This window comes from Dipodomys merriami, unplaced genomic scaffold (assembly GCF_024711535.1).
Source record: "Dipodomys merriami isolate MVZ:Mamm:240054 unplaced genomic scaffold, mDipMer1.0.p SCAF_16, whole genome shotgun sequence".
Taxonomy (NCBI): Eukaryota; Metazoa; Chordata; class Mammalia; order Rodentia; family Heteromyidae; genus Dipodomys; species Dipodomys merriami.
The window spans coordinates 23,949,682-23,962,040 of record NW_027202937.1 but is presented as its reverse complement, the minus strand read 5'-3'; the positions used below and the strand labels follow the sequence as shown (position 1 = coordinate 23,962,040).

Below are 12,359 nucleotides of genomic sequence, written 5' to 3'. Positions count from 1 at the left end.
GCCTCAGTACTAGCAAACTCACAAAAAATAATTTTCATTTTTGATTTTTCACTGATCAATTAGTGACAAATGCTCATTAACTAACAATGCCCAAGCAACCATCCAACATGCTAAACAGTGCTGAATTGTATATAGTTACAAGAGTTCAATTCTTATTTTAGGTAGCCACTCCTTCTGTTCTCTATTTCTTTCTCTTCTTTTCTCCCTTCCTTTCTCCTCCCTCCCTTCCTTATCTACCTCTTTCACCTCCTCTCTCCTTTTGTAACACTGTAACAAAATGACTTAGGCTGGGTACTTTTCAAGGAAAGGGATTTGACTTTTGGCTTATGGTTTTGGAGGCCCAAGAACAGGATGCTGGCATCAGCACTGATGAAGGCCACATGGTGAGTGCATCACTTGGCAGGACTGTGATATGAGAGAGCTCATGATGAGAGAGGAAGCAGGAGAGAGGGGAGGGGCAGGCACATTCTTTTATAACAACCTACTCTTGCAGGAACTAACCTATTCCTGACCTGTCCCACTCTGTGGCCCCACTCCCTTCACCAGGGCGGTCAAGACACATTACCTCTCACTAGGCTCCATCTCTTCAACATCTACAATACTGTTATTTTGGGGACCAATCTCCAAGCATGCAACCATTGAGGGACAAATATATCCAACCACAGAATTATCTGTCTTTATAGACATCTAGTTATTTTTTTTTGTGTGTGTGTCTCTGTGTGTATGTGTGTGTGTGTGTGTGTGTGCAGAATGAGGTCACTTCATACCTTGTTTGAATATTCTCATTTTTTTTCTTTCAGCAAAACAGATCTTCCTATATATTGTAGTATTTGTTCTTAATGGACTCATTATATTAGATGGCAATGAGGTAAATTTTCTTAACCTTGTCATACTGATAGGCATACAATGTGTCTCAAATGTGTACTATTACAAAACTGCTGCAATATACATTCCTGTATATTTCAGATCACATATTTGTGTATTTATGCATAACTCTGGACTTGAGAAATTGTGTGTGTGTGTGTGTGTGTGTGTGTGTGTGTGTGTGTGTGTGTGTGCACATGCACGCCTGTGTAGGACATACTTTTTTTTTTTTTTTTTTTTGCCAATACTGAAGCTTGAACTCAGCTGGTTTTCTCCCACTTGAGCCCTACCTCTACTTCTGGATTTTTGTTGGTTAATTGGAGATAAGAGTCTCTCTATTTGCCTGCCCAGGCTGGTTTTGAATGTTCTTTTTTATACATTTTTTATTGTAAAAATACTGTACAGAGGAGTTACAGTTACATGAGCAAGGTAATGAGTACATTTCCTATCAAGCATTGTTGCCTCCTCCTTTGTTTTTCCCCCTACCATCCCTTCCTGGTTTTGAATCTTAACATTCAGATCTCAGTCTCCTTACAAGTGTGAGCCATCCACACCCAGTCCCATTTTGAATTTTGATAAGTAGTGTCAAGTTGTTTAATGACTGGTCAGATCTCTATTGACATCAGCTGGAAGTACTAATATTCTTATTACAGGAAAGTGGCTAACCTTGCATTTTTTTCCCCAAAAATGAATCTTCTATTTACATTAGTTGATACGTGTGGCCTTCATTGGTCCATCTTGTAGCTGCTTCAGATAGCAAGCCCAGGAAACAGCAGCTATTAGCAGTCAGTTACTGACATTCACTTGGTAGTTCCCCGAATGCCATTAAATAAGAGCCATACTCCCCGAACTCTAAGACACGCGATCTTGGATTTACTCACGGATCTTCTAAGGAAACATAGTATGGAAAGATGACGCACACACTCCAGGAGTGTGTGCCCTCTAGCTCTGTCCCTTGAAGGCAGCATGACCCTGGGTTGGCTAGTACTTTTCCCTTCCCCTCCAAAATTTTCCTTGGGAGAGGATGCCGACCTGGCCCGCGTCTTGGAGGGCCTCTCTGCTCTCCGGAGCGCAGTGGCCTGCGGCACAGAGTCAGTCCTTGGCACAGAGTCACTTGGCACTCGCGGCGGATGCTTAGCTGTCACAGCTAGTTGCCGGGCGGTGTGTGGCAGCACCGCAGCCTGAAAGTTGGTTTTTTTTTTTTTTTTTTTTTTTTAACGTTTGGGGGTTACAAGTGTATCGTGAGTGAACCATCAGAGGTACCCCTGCCCGCCTTGCCCTTCTTCCACGGGAGGCCTTAGCGAGTCAGTGGGGGCAAGGCTTGCAGGGGGCGTGGGGAGGGAGGAAGGGGCGGAGGTGGTGGCAGCAGCAGCATCGCCGTCCCCGGCGGCCCTGGGCGAGCTGCAGCTGAGCCAGCCGGAGCCCCAAGCACCAGTTGCTCCACACTTTGTCACTTCTTCTCCCCTTTGGCGGGGGGTGCCGCTCGGTGGTAGCCAGGCGTGGTGCCGGCGGGCGGGGATGGGCGAGCTGCGGAGCGTCGGGTGTGGGGGAGCCGAGGCTGGCGGGCCGGCTCGGGGAGGACGGCTGGGGGGCCCGGGGCTCCCTCCTCTTCCCCCCAGAGCCTTCCTCGGTGGCTGGGGAGGCGCTCGGGTGAGAGACACTGGGACCCGGGAGTCTGTTTGGGGGGGGTGGTAGCGGCTTCTGGGGGGCGGGGCGAGGGGAGGTCATTGTCCCCTGGGAACAATGCAGATTGCTGAGATGGGGGGGCGCGCCCCGAGTCCCCGAGCCCGGGGCCCACGAGGTCTGCACGCGGCCCCCCCCACCCCGCCCTGGCGGTTGCCATGGTGACGCAGGGCCGGAGGCTCGGCTCCACCGAGACAAAGCCGCCCGCCCGCCCCTCGCCCGGGCTCCTCCTCCGCGGGCGCCTCCCCCCCGCCTTCCCCCCCCTCCCCGCCCCGGGCGCCGCCGCCGCCGCCGCCGGAGCGGCTCCCCGGCCTCCCTCTCTCTCTCCGCCTCCCGCCACCGCGGGGCCAGGTAAGGCGCGCACTCCGTCCGCGGCCCCGCAAGGCTCGGCGGGGCGCCCTGGAGGACGGGGCGGGGGGCGCCGGGGCCTGGTGGCACCCCGGGGCCCGAGGGGCTCGGCCACGCCGGGGAGCGGCCCGTGGCTGCCCTCGACGCGGGGGCCGCGGCCTCCCCCGGCCTCCCCCCGCCCCCCTGCTCCCGCAGCCCCGGACGCCGTCCGCGCGCCCAACTCCGGGGCCGCGAACTTGGCCGCGCCGGCTCGCAGGGCGCAGCCCTGTGCCCGCCCCGCGCCACCACCACCTGCACCCCAGTAAGTTTCGGGGTGCGCCGAGCGGTGGCGACCGACCGATGCATCCCCTCCATCCCCCGTCGTTTGGGAAAGGCAGAGGTATGGGACCGTCTGCCGTTGGTTTACCTCCGACTTGGGCGACGTCCTGCTAACCGGGCCGGGCGGGGTGGGGCGGGGGCGCACGGAATCGGCGCACCGCCGGCGCTCGGACCGCGCGCTCGCGCCCGCCGCTCTCGGGGGGCCGGGAGAGGGGGGGGCTTCCGAAGTTCGGCTGGATTCCGGGCGGGAAGGGAAGGGAAGGGAGGACTGGGCGTCGCGGGGAGGTGTCGGTGCACCTGCTAGCCGGGTGGCGAGGAGGAAAGCCGCCCGTCCTCTCCCCCCCCCCCCTCCCCGCCCATTTCAGTCATTCCATCCGGAGAAGCGGGACCATCACTTTGTGGGTGGGATAACTTGGCCACCGGGTCTGCGCCGTCGTTTCTGGAAGGACTGTGTCCGGGCTTCAAGGAACTGGAAAAGTGTCTGGTGATTATCTATCTGTCTGTCTGTCTGTCTGTGTCTGTCTGTGTCTGTCTGTCTGTCTGTCTATGCGAGGAAGCCATCCAGAGCTCCCCTGAAGGCAGGTAGCTGGGCGGTGGTGGCCTCGCTGTTTGAAGAGCGCTGTTGCCAAGGGCCTTGGGTATTGGATAGGGAATTGCCCAAGTTGTAGGCACCCCATCCTTTCTCAGCGACCCCACGCTGGCGGTGGTCTGGTGGCACGTCAGCGTGTGGCATACAGAGAAGACATTCAACATTCTGATGGTGAAGACGTGATTTCATTTTATTATTATTATTTTTTGGAGGAGGTACGTGCGTGTAATTTTGTGAAAGACAGACAAGAGATTCATTTTCAGAAATATATACCTGATCAATTCAGAAGGAAAGTACACATAGGGATATTGTTTGTATTAATTGGGTAGAGACGTCCTCTTGATAACTGGTAAATGAACCAACTGATTAAATAGCATGCCCAACTTGGAAAAATAGCGCCTAAAATGGAATTGATTATTTAGAGAACTTTATGTGCAAGGAAGGGGAAAAAAGCAAGCTTTTGTTAGGAGGTGGTTAGTAAAACTCACTGCGGATCACTTTGCAGTTCTGTTGATTGGGATCCTGGGTATTACAACTACTTGAGGGGTCAGCCTGGAGTGATTCTCAAATACTCCTTTTCCTTCTTTTGGGACTTCCACACCTGTTACCTTGCTGATTACTAGCTTTCCAAGTCTGCTCACCTTTGCTCAAAATTTTAAGTAATGCAATTCCCTTAGAAGATTGTATTGAAAATGAAATAATTTGCTTTGCAACCATGTTATTTTATAGTTGGGTTTGTTTTTAAACTGAATTTTACCTGCAGTGATTCCCACATGTTCTGCTAAATACTCTTTGACGATGGTAATGAAATGGTACATTGATTGAAATTAAGTAGATCTGTTTTGAGAAGATAACCAGGAGACAAAATAAACATTTTCTCTTTTAAGCATGAAAGGCCATCAGAATATTGAACCTTAGGCACTGGGTTCAGAATGCAGCTCAGAATAGGCTCAGAATGTAGCTTTGTGTTTTGTGCTATAAATAAATTACTTGGGGTTCTTTTAAAGGTGGCCAGGCTTGCAGATGTGTATAAGCAAATCTAACTCAAAGCCACACTTCAAGTTCTAGACAGTTCTGTGTGGTTCTGGGTGTGGGTACTGAAGATCCTCAAGGTAAATGTAGCCCAACAGGGACTCTGATTTCATCTCTGCTGCTAGCTCACTCAGGGACAAGATTCAATGTAGTTTGAAAGCTGTACCGTTTTTTTTTCTGCCAAAAAATTTATAAAGTCAGCAAACAGAAATAAACAGACCTGTATTGCATGCCCTAGTTTGTTGTAGTGGTTTAATTATAAAAGCATGGAATGAAGCTGTGTCAGGGCAGTGGATTCTGGAATCTGGCATATTGTATGTGTTAGCAGCATCCTGCTATATGTGCTTAACCAGATGATAAAGGAAGAAAAAAATGTGATGATATCTCCAACATCTCCCTAGGAAATGCAGGTGGACAGGGGTGCCTTGTACCTAGGCTTAGGTTATTCACTTTGGGAGCACCAGACTTTCCCTGCAGCTCCAGGCTTAAGACACCAATTTTATGAAGTAAAACTGGCCCTAGGTTTTGGTAGTAGTTGTAAAAACTGATTGATAATTGTCACCACAGTCTTTGTTCTATGTGAGGAATTCTGTAATTTGAATTTATCAAGCCTATCCAAAAGATAAAAAGCAAGCCAAGAATGGTCTTCTTTCATTTCGGATTAACATTCTATTTGTGCCATTGGAAGTCATATAAGCCTGCCTGGGCAGTCTAAAGCCACGGAAGCCTCTATTTGCTGTTTCTGGGTCAACATTCTCTTGCAATTTCTACTTGGACCGTGATAACATGATTACTGGTTGGTAATTTAGCATCTAGTGCAATGTGCAGTAGCATGTATAAAAGCACACTGATGAAGGATGATAGTTTTCTAATGATTTCTTCATTACCAAAACACTTAGGTTATGATTTGTCTCTGAAGACTGGAGACCCCAAGACCACAGGAAAATGCTGTAAATATAAGGTTTTGTTAACTGACCTGCTTTGCACCCTAGGTAGGTATTGATCTAACTACTGTGCTGAGAAAAGGCACTGAGACACAAGGCTCGGGTGACAGGAAGTGGTGTTTAATGGCATGGATTATTAATAATGATTGATGGAGATTGAGGAACTATTGTGGGCATGTTCCATTTTTTTTGTGCTTTCAATTAAAGTGGAGATAAGATGTCTTTAAGCTATTTTGTAAGCCACAAGTGCTCGGGGGAAATGTATTCATTTATATTTGAGCGATAGAAGCATAGCTCAAGGTAAATAATCGATTCCATTATCTGCTAGTTATTTGTAGCAGTTTGTGGAATAGTTTGGACATCAGTCAATGAATATTTACCAAGTATTTCCTTCTCTATACTTTATGTGATGTAAGTTATCTGTGCTCTTACATTAAAGACTTGCTTGTTTTTGGTTTTGTTTTGTTTTTTCTTTTGGTCGATTGTGAGGCTTGAACTCTGGGCCTGGGCGCTGTCCTTCAGCTCTTCAGCTCAAGGCTAGTGCTCTACCATTTAAGCCACAGCACCACTTCCTGTTTTCTGGTGGAGACAAGAGTCTCACAGACTTTCCTGCCTGGGCTGGCTTTGAACAGTGATCCTCAGATCTCAGCCTCCTGAGTAGCTAGGATTATAGGCATGAGCCATTGGCGCCCGGCCTGCTTGTTTTTAATGGCTATAACAATTCCTCCTCCCATTTTTTTTTCAGTTGTGGGGCTTGAACTTGGGGTCTTGTCACTGTCCCTGAGCTGTTTTGCTCAAGGCCAGCATTCTACCACTTTGAGCCCCAGCTCCACTTCATTTTCTGGTGGTTAATTGGAGATGAGTCTCATGGACTTTCCTGCTCAGGCTGGCTTCGAACTGTGATCTTCAGATCTTAGCCTCCTGCTTAGGTAGGATTACAGGCATCAAACACCAGTATCTGGCTCCCCCCCCCTCCTTTTTTTTTTATAATTCATTATGTACTAAAACCAAAGGTCCTCCTATATTATAGTTCATAGCTTGCCCAGTTCCCCATACTTTTTAGGGGAAAAGTTAACCAGTTAATTCCATAATGCTTAAAAAATGTTGATATCTCCAGAAGTTATTTAAAAAGGTGTTTTAATTTGTAATTTAACCAGAAAATATATTAAAAACTTAGCTTGTAACAGTATGCATTAATCTCCCCCTCCATATTATATTATTACATATTGCATTTTGAACTTTTACTGCAATGGTCTGGTGAGTAGGAAACAGACCCCAGGAGGTGACTGATCACTGATTTTTCCTAAGTTTTTTGGTACTAAAAACCTGCTCATGACCTTGTAATAAGTTGCTAGGGAAAAAGGAAGGACTAGAAAGTGGTATCATTGAGTTAAAGGGTGTTAAAAAAAAGTGGGGAGATTAGTGCACCCTGAGAGCCCTTGGGGCACAGTGGTCCAGGGGACGGCAGGAAGAGATTCTGATGACTCAATCCTGTCTTTAATGTCTTCTGATGCAGACTCAGGCAGTTTATCCTGGTCTATTTACCAAGTAGTAGTTTCCCCAGCCTGGTTCCTTTGACAATAGGGACATAGATCCTGGTTGCTAACATTCACCTTCCTTCCTAGCTTAAAATGTGACTGGCATTTTGGTTTAAGTGATTTTTGCAGTACTAGGGTTTGGACTTGGGTCTTCATGCTTGCTTTGGCAGATGGTCTTACCACTGAACCATGCCTCCAGCCCTAATTTAAAAAATTATTGTTATTATAAAGGTGATGTACAGAGTGGTTACAGTTACATAAGTCAGGTAAAGAGTACATTTCTTGGGGCTGGGAAGGTGGCTCAGTGGTAGAGCACTTGCCTTGCATGCCTGAGGCCCTGGGTTTGATTCCTCAGCACCACATAAGCAAAAAGAAAAAAGCCGGAAGTAATGCTGTGGCTCAAGTGGTAGAGCGCTAGCCTTGAGCTGAAGAGCTGAGGGACAGCGCCCAGACCCAGAGTTCAGGCCCTACCACCGACAAAAAAAAAAAAAAAAAGAGTACATTTCTCTCAGCCCTAATTTTTTGCTAGTTATTTTGGCTGAGTGCATGCCTGGGCCCAATTTATGTAGGTTAGACTTCCTCTGTGGCTGGGATAAGAGATGTTTTCCACTTCATTCAGATCTTTTTCTTTGTTTTGCTTTTTTTGGTTTCTTTTTTTCTTTTTTTTTGGTTAATTATATATATATATATATATATATTATTGTGAAAATATCATACAGAGGGCTTACAATTACATGAGCAAGGCAATGAGTACATTTCTTATCAAGCTTTGTGGCCTCTTCCTTTGTTTCCCCTTCCCATCCCTTCCCATCCTTCCCCCCCACCCTTAGTTCTTCTTTCAGAAGAGAGTTTTGTGAACTTTTCTGCTTGGGCTGTCAAACCACTGTCCTTCCAGTCTCATACTCCCAAGTACCTTGGATTATAGGTGTGAGTCACTGGCATTCAGCTTAAACATGGTTTTGATTGTCTTAAACCATAAATTAAAGTGAGTAATACAATCCATCCAATTGATCAGGTCCAGGATTTGGATAATCAAGTCCGTAATGGAACTATACAATACAACTATGTCTAACATGCTTGATGTATTTGAGTGAGGAATTGTTTTGAGTGTTATTTTGTGTTGACTCATCTTCTTCTCTTCTATAGTCATTCCATTTTACACAATTTGATCGCAGTATGATGTGTCAGGTACCCAGAACAACAGCTGTTTACTCAAGCTCTTGAATGAGCAATCTATATATGTGGTATTGCTGGCATTTTCTCTTGCTGTATATTGTTTTCCTGATCATAGCCATTTTGATTTCCATCTTTTTCTATCAGTCTATTAGCTGATCAGCCTCATAAAGAGTGTTTCCTATGGGCAAGACATTACAGACATTACAGAAGAACCCTGTGAGTTAGGTACTGTTATTGTCCTTATTGTACCAATGAAGAAATAGATATGATTTGTCTCCTACACCAACCCAAAGGTACACAGAATATATCAGAATGCTGGCTGTATGTCAGGTAATGCAGCACACTATATTTTCTCTTCAGGGACACGAACTAAGTGTAGAAAGAGCAACACTAATTGTTATGCTTGGTAATATATTATTTTTTCCATACTTTTTTAAACAAACTTAAGTCAGGGAACATGATACTTACATTTATAGCATATTGTGACATGCACTGGTATTCTTATCTGCCCACAGAATGCAGAGTGGGTTAATTTATAAAAAGGTCTTTCATGTATGATGTAGACTCACATATAAAGAGAGCATCTGTTTTCTGTGGTGACTGTGTCTTGGGAATGTCTGACACTTACCTGGTCTTATGGACTCTTCAGTCTGGCTTACCTATTCTTTCCTTGGCTATCTTTAACTTATTACTAAAGACTAATAGAGAGAGAGAGAGAGAGAGAGAGAGTGTGTGTGTGTGTGTGTGTGTGTGTGTGTGTGTGTGTGTGTGTGTGTGTACGTGTGTACGTGTACTAAGACTTGAACTTGGGGCCTTGTCACTGTCCCTTAGCTTTTTCTTCTCATGGCTGGTGCTCTTCCACTTGAGCCACAGCTTTCCTTCCAGTCTCTTGGTGGTTTATTGGAGATAAAGCATCTCATGGACTTTTCTGCCCAGTCTGGCTCTGAACTGTGATCTCAGCCTCCTTAGTAGTTAGGATTACTCGTGTGAGCCATGAGCATCCAGCTAAGTGATGCTTCTTTCTTCTTTTCCAACAGAGCCATTGTCAATGTTTTTTCTCTCTCTTTTTCAATAAAGCCTTTGTTAATTTTTAAAGAATTTATAGAAGGTGTTAAAATACATTTATGTATTGTGTTTAGACAAAAAAAGTTCTAAGAACAGCAACTGTGTTTTCCTTATTTCCAATACCACATGTAAGGTAGGCACAAGTATGTTTTTTTCCCCTTTTTTTAAGCTGTTAAAATAGTGGAATTATGGTTTAAGGTAGTTTCAAAGTCAGTTTTTGTTGTAGGGCCCAAGCAAGCTTACTCAAATTCCTTGGGTTACTAGAACTTCAGTCACCCAAGTTTCAAACTGTACCAGGAGCGTACTATAAAATTATTTGAAGTTTTTGTTATTAAAAATCAAATATTAAATAAAATACTTTATTTTCAATTTACTGGTATTATACTGTTCATGCCCTAAAAGATTATGAATAAAAACAAAAAAATACTAGCTAGCTTAACACTTGCACTTAAGATTATTCTTTTGATTATTCTAGTCAGCAGAGGATGGGTTTTCCAAACTAATTTACACTTGTCTTTTCTAACATTCTTCTGTGTTTTAGCTTTTATCTTCCATCTGCTCTAATTCTCTACCCACCCCAACACATGTTCTCATGATCTCCATAGAAGGATGATTAAATTTTTTAGTTTTAGGATCCTTTTTACTTAACTATCCTTTGTCCTTTACTGTATGAAAAGTAGGATTAAGTAAGAGACAAGTGTATATAGAAGCAAGTAAGTAATCATAGTTCCATAAGTTCTTTTAACAGTAAATATTATAATAGCTTCCAGTTAATGGGCCATTTAGTTGGTGCCAGGCACCCTATGAAGTGTGCTACACAAGCTGTCTCTCTTGATCTTCGCAACAACCCTCATTTTCTCCTCTGTAAAATGCTAATAAATAACTGATCCAAGACTGCACAAAGTTGGTAAATGTGGAAAACATTCATGTGGATAAACCACAATCAGGAGTTGACTTGGATTGTGTTGTTAATTACCAGCCAATGAAGAAGGCTCTCTGCTGTAGTGAAGATGCTTTTGAGGTTGGGTGTACTTTGGGAAGGGTGGCAGTGAAGATGGCCTGCTGAGCAGATTCCCAGTGGCAGGTGTGGTCACCTTAGAGAGAGCAGGCTGCCCACAGGAGGAAGGCTAGAAAAGCCCAGCCTTATTTACAATCACTGCTGCCTCCTATGCCAAGTAGGGAATTAAAAACAAATAAGAGTTGTCCTCTGTCCTCTGGATTTGATTCTGTACTTGGCCCTGGGCTGGGAATTAACATAGAAAAGGGCTATAAACAGTCATAGGATGAAAAGGAATGAGCACTATGTCATCAAATGCCATATATCCCCAGCCAGGCTTTCTGTGGGAGGCTCAGACCAACATACTCTTTGTTATAGTGGGGAGTTCCTTGTTTTATGATCCAGAAGGTTTAGGGTTTGGGTCAGCTTGAAGTTAGAAGTCTTGAAAGTTGTTTGCATTTTCGGTCCTTGCAGCACAATAATGGCTTTTCCTGGAATTCTTATTGCAAAGTGTTTTTGATAACTACTGGGGAAAAGAAAATCTTAACAGCATGTAAAAACTTGCTTTTGGAGCATCTAGTTCTTTTGGCTACCATGAGGCCTTTTCATGTTCAAGGGCAACGTGAGAAGCCAGACAGCCTGGCTTTGAATCCTGGCTCAGTCATCTTTTAGCTTTATGACTGTGGCATAGCTACTTTCATTCATCACTGCAATAGACTCAGTACTTTTATGCCATCCCTAATTCCTGCATTGAAATCCTAACTCCTAAAGTGATGATGAAATTAAAGGGTGGGCCTTTTAATGGTGAGCAGAGCCCTTGTGCATGGAATTTGCACCCTTTTTAGAGGTCCTAGGGAGTTTTCTAACACTTTCCTCCATGTGAGGAAGGTGCCATCCGTGAACAAGGACATATGGTCTGACCGGGGACAAGTCTGCCAGTCCTTTGATGGTGGGCTATCAGCTTCCAGAACTGTGAGAAGAAAATTCCTGTTGTTTTAAACCATTCAGTTTGTGGTACCTGGTTATAACTGTATGACTAGGTACAGTTGCCTGTAAAAGGGGGAAAATAATAATGCTGTTGTTATAAAGATTGAATAAATTAATATTGTGAAAAGTATCTAATTCCTATAGCTTAAAGGCAAGTAAGCTTAGCATGGAGAAATGAAAATTACTGTTTTATTCAGTACTGGTAACCCCCCCCCCCCAATAAAAAAACTAACCATTTAGTTTTCTTTAAGCCCTTGAGTCCAAATTACATATCTTAGTTTGTCTATGTGTCTGTAAATATGAGGAACCACTGTCACTATTTCTTGGGCTAATCTTTGATTCAAATCAAACAGATTGAAATTCCGAAAATGAGCAGTTTCATTTGCAAACTTAGTTAAATTCAAACCTTTAATTATTTCAAATTGCATATGTAAGTGTAGCATATTGGATTTTTCTATTGAAAGAGAAATTTGGAAAAATTTTTGCTTCAAATAAGTCAAACCATCCCCAGTGTTAGTTCAAGTTCCTTTGAATATCCCATTACTTACAAAATTAATAGTCTAGACATAATCAAATACTCTGAAGCATTTCAATCTAAATAAATCATGTCTAAAATCTATCACACATTTTAAATTAGAATCATAAGACTAATCTGTCATTTTAATGTCAGATTATTTTAAACATTAAAAACATGACAATCAGTTCGACTATACCAATGAATAGAACACATATTTCTCAGCTCTTCTTAAAAATACTAACCCACGCCTGACTTTTCATCATCTCTACATTTAAATTCTAAACCCTGTCAAGGTTGGAAA

General features: G+C 44.1%; 1 protein-coding gene across 3 annotated transcripts in view; it reads left to right on the top strand.

The window, feature by feature from the left end:
* Positions 1-2,877: 2,877 nt before the first annotated feature.
* Rnf182 (ring finger protein 182) overlaps positions 2,878-12,359 on the top strand; it is a 46,422-nt gene continuing 36,940 nt past the window's right edge. The window contains exon 1 of one of the 3 annotated variants that reach the window (XM_070023481.1): positions 2,878-2,898. The gene's annotated coding sequence lies outside the window, so the exon portion shown is untranslated. Of the gene's footprint in view, positions 2,899-3,620; positions 3,698-5,766; positions 5,827-12,359 lie in introns of those variants that run through there. The other 2 variants (XM_070023482.1, XM_070023480.1) reach the window with 2 other exon arrangements.